This window comes from Octodon degus, unplaced genomic scaffold (assembly GCF_000260255.1).
Source record: "Octodon degus isolate 3935 unplaced genomic scaffold, OctDeg1.0 scaffold00246, whole genome shotgun sequence".
NCBI classification, from domain to species: Eukaryota; Metazoa; Chordata; class Mammalia; order Rodentia; family Octodontidae; genus Octodon; species Octodon degus.
The window spans coordinates 2,246,338-2,250,447 of NW_004524822.1; the positions used below are offsets into that span (position 1 = coordinate 2,246,338).

General features: G+C 39.9%; 1 protein-coding gene across 1 annotated transcript in view; it reads right to left on the minus strand.

Annotated features, from left to right (window-relative positions):
* The window catches only part of Syne1 (spectrin repeat containing nuclear envelope protein 1), a 564,055-nt gene that overhangs the window by 129,041 nt on the left and 430,904 nt on the right, over window positions 1–4,110 (minus strand). The gene's annotated exons all lie outside the window — the stretch shown is intronic.

A 4,110-nucleotide genomic window follows, 5' to 3' on the forward strand; every position in this document is an offset into this window, starting at 1 on the left:
TGTGTTCTTTCAGGTTATCTTGCTAATAACGGGCTAATAACGATAATCATGGCAACAACAATAATCCAGGGAGCCTAAGTTTCAATAAATGTTACTGTGCCAGGAGTTCTGCGATCCTAACCAGAACCATGTCATCTGGAGGACACACTAGATATTAATATATTGACACAGGATTGTTATAGTCCCCCGAGGCCACAGCTTCAAGGCTCAGGCACAAGCCTGAGGAACTATTAGAAAGTGCTGGAACCTTCAGAAGGAGCCTCAAGTGGGACCCAGTGAGGTCACTGAGGGGCGGGTGCCCTTGAAAGGGACACCAGCACCTTGCCTTGCCCTTGCTTGCATCTGCAGCACCAAGAGGCATGCAGCTTTGTGTCACCATGCGCTCCCTGTCAAGATACTCTGCCTTACCACAGGCCCACAGTGACAAGGCCAGAGGTTTAGATGACCTAAAGCCTTTCAAAGCATGAGTCAAACAAACATTTCCTTCTTTTAAGTTATTTACCTCAGTTATTTAGTCACAGTGATAGAAAGTCGACTATCACCAAGCCTGCAGTACCCCAAAGCCAATGCTTCCCCAAATAAACGTGAATACAATATTATCTTTTGGTGAGGCTTTTACGTGAGCCTTAACATGTAAATACACCTAAGGTGCTGGGATTCTACTGTAGGATATAACTTAGGGAGTGCCTCCCATCTATTAGAGGTGATGTAAGGCTATTTGCTATAATGTTTGTAACAGGAAAAACAAAAGGAAGAAAGGAAAGTGGGCCAGGGAGATGTCTCAGTAGAATAAGTGCTTCCCTGGCAAGTGCAAGAGCCTGAGTTCAATCCACAGTTCCACCAAAAAAAGAAAGAGAGAAAGAAAGAAAGAAAGAAAGAAAGAAAGAAAGAAAGAAAGAAAGAAAGAAAGAAAGAAAGAACAGAAGGAATGAAGGGAGGGAGGGAGGGAGAGAAGGAGAGAGGGAGAAAGGGAAGGGAGAAAAGGAGAGGGGAGGGGAGGAGAAGGGAGGGGAGGGAGGGAGGAAGGGAGGGAGGGTGAAGAAATCGTTATGCTCATAGTATCAAATACTATCAAGCAATTAAAATGAAGTATGTCAGTAGGGAGGTATAGATTGATAAAAAAAATAATAATAACATTGAGTGAAAAAAGTCAACACAGAATACTTCTAAATGAGTATTTGTTATATTAATCTTGGTATTTTCTTTTCAAGAACCTTTTAATTTAAAGAGCCTATGAAATTAAAATTGTTTCCTGTACTTTCTTTTGTGTTGGTGAACAGTGCTATATCACTTTGTTTTCTTATTTTTTGCATTTTGGTGGCATTTGCAGGCAAAAATGACTACGATTTTTTTTTTTTTTTTGTATTTATGTATTTGGTACAGGGTCTCACAGTGCAGCTCTGGACTCATAGCGACCCTCCTGTTTTCAGCCTTCCCAGGGCTGGGATTACAGGCATGTGCCACCATGCCCGGACTCAGCATGTCCTGGGGGTGGGGCCGGCACGGCATGCAGGATCTTGCTGGCCCTACTATATCAATTTAATTCACTATGTTCACACAAAATTGATTCTAAAAGGAGGGAAATATTTAATATGCATATTCCTATAGTTAATGTAATAATAGTAGCAAATTAGTTTAAATTAGAAAGTAACCTTTCATTCCCAACCGACAATATTTCTTCTTTCCCTTCATGTTTATATTGATGAATTTCCAGTTAGTTTTTCTTAGTAATCTTGGAAGGAGCGGTCCATCAACTGAATCTGTCTACCAGGTATTTATTCTGTACACAGTAAACTTGTATAAATTTATAATCTGAAAGATTAAGTCCTTTTCACAGGGATTTTTTCTTTTCTTTTTTTCTTTAACTTATGAATTTGGTAAAGGGTCTCACTACATAGCTCTGACTCATAGTGATCCTCCTGCTTCAGCCTCTCCAGCACAGGGACTATAAGCATGCGCCACCACACCTGGTCTCGATGGCCGGCTCAGTGTGCCCGTGGGCTGGGCTGGCATGACATGTGGTGCCAAGAGCAAACTCCGGTCCCTTCATGTTCCTCGCCTGCTGAGCTATCTCACTGGCCCTTCTTTTGGCTTCTAGATATCACTTAATTCACAGCCGTTTGCTTGGTACCCGGAGGCTTAAAAAAAAGTGGGTGAACTGGAATCAACTATATTCAAAGGTAAATACAAGAGTTAGATAAAATGTTTATGCAAGTTCTTGTGTTCTTTATACTTGTATAAACTTTATAACTTATGTAAACATTAAAGAATATATGGTTGGGCATGGTGACACACACCTGTAATCCCAGCACTCAGGAGGCTGAGGCAGGAGGATCAATGGGAGTTCAAGGCCAGCCTGAGTTATAAAATGAGTTCAAGGCCAGCCTGGACTACACAATGAAACTCTGTCTCCAAAATACGAAAAGAAAATAACAAAAACAATAAAAATTAATGAACTTATTATAAGCCATCTTTAAAGCCAGTTTTATACAGAAAGCTGGTATTTCACGACAAATGCCCTTTCCAAATATTTCCATAGTTCATGTTTACAAAAGCAGCTGATAGCTGTTTGTCTGCCATCTGGGTCCTTTCTGAAAATGAAGGCAGAAGAAAGAGAAAAGAAACCCTGGCAAGGAGCTGCGCGTGCTCCCTGCTGCACCTTTCCGAAGCTTAGTGGTGGGATGGGGAGGCTGTGGGCAAGGGGTTCTTCACAAAGCAGAGTACAGAAAAAGTTACAGACAGCTCTCAGGGCACAGCAAGCATTTGAGAGAAGCTGGGAACAGAAATGCAAAGTGAGGGCAAAGCTCAATCAATGCAAGAAGAGAACACCTCGCCTTGGGCTCACCACGGTTACACGTTTCAGCCTGACCCGCCTTATCCGCACGGCGGACTGAAGAGATGGCTTCAAACCCAGATGTTTGAAACACCAGTTTTACGGTCTTAGGGTTAAATGCAATTTATGATCGCATGTGTCATACATAATTGTTTTCATGCATATTCTTTTAAAGTGATAAATAGGTCAATATTTTTATCATTTTTGGCTTTCATCCTGCTAGCAATACATTTTGTCATTATGCTGTCCTTGAAATGCAATGTGTATATATTCCTATGCCTATTTATCACTTTAAATCCATTGATGTTTGCATAAAACATTTAATATAAAACAGGGAACTGTTTAATATCCATATTTTACAATCTCCCTTTCTCACTATATGATCGGAACCAGTGTCACATCAGTAACAGTATGTCAACACCTGTTAAAGTTTAAAAAAAAAAAATTAAAAACCTCCATCTCTGTCCTTCCCCAAGTTAGTCTGATTATCTATGTTATATTTTCATTCTTGTCCACACATACTATATGTTTATTCCACATTTTTATTTGGCTATATCTACACATTTTATGACACCTTACATATATTTTTTATTAAGATTATACACATAGAAAACCTTTCTTTGGGTTTTTAGACTACTGAGAATTTTTTTCCTTTTCAATTATTTGGTGTTATAAAAATTTTTTTATAAATCATCTTCAGGGCCTCTATTCTTTTTGTTACATTATTCCTCTTGGGAAAAAAAATATTCAGAAATGGGCCGCAGCATGAAAGCTTCTAGTAAATCATAGCCTTGAGCAAGGCAGTCAACACAGTGGCTTCACTGAAATATTTTTAATTTTAGATTTTTAAAGAAGGTTTCCCCGTTGCTAATAGAATTTCCTCTCAGTCATAATTTCCACACTTTGGTCGTCAGGGTAATTGCTTATGCAGACTCTACAAAGCGGCTAACGCGCACAGAGTCAAGTGACTTTCCCAAGCTAAAAGCTGTGGAACAGGAATGAAATATAGGGCGCTTCCACTATTCTGCACTTCCTTTGCCTTCCTCCCTTTCAAATCAAAATCTTCAAGGTGAAAATCCTCCAGCTTCCTTAATTTTACTTTTATTCGTATGTGTGAGGGATTTTCAGTCTCCAGTCTTGACCAGGACTCCAGGCTGTAGGGCTTTGCTTGTAGAAATTATTGGAATGGATTCATCAAGCAGTAACGTGCAAGCATATGTCCAATCCTACAGAACTATGTCTGTTAATCTGAACAAGAGAGGGCTAGGGAGATAGCT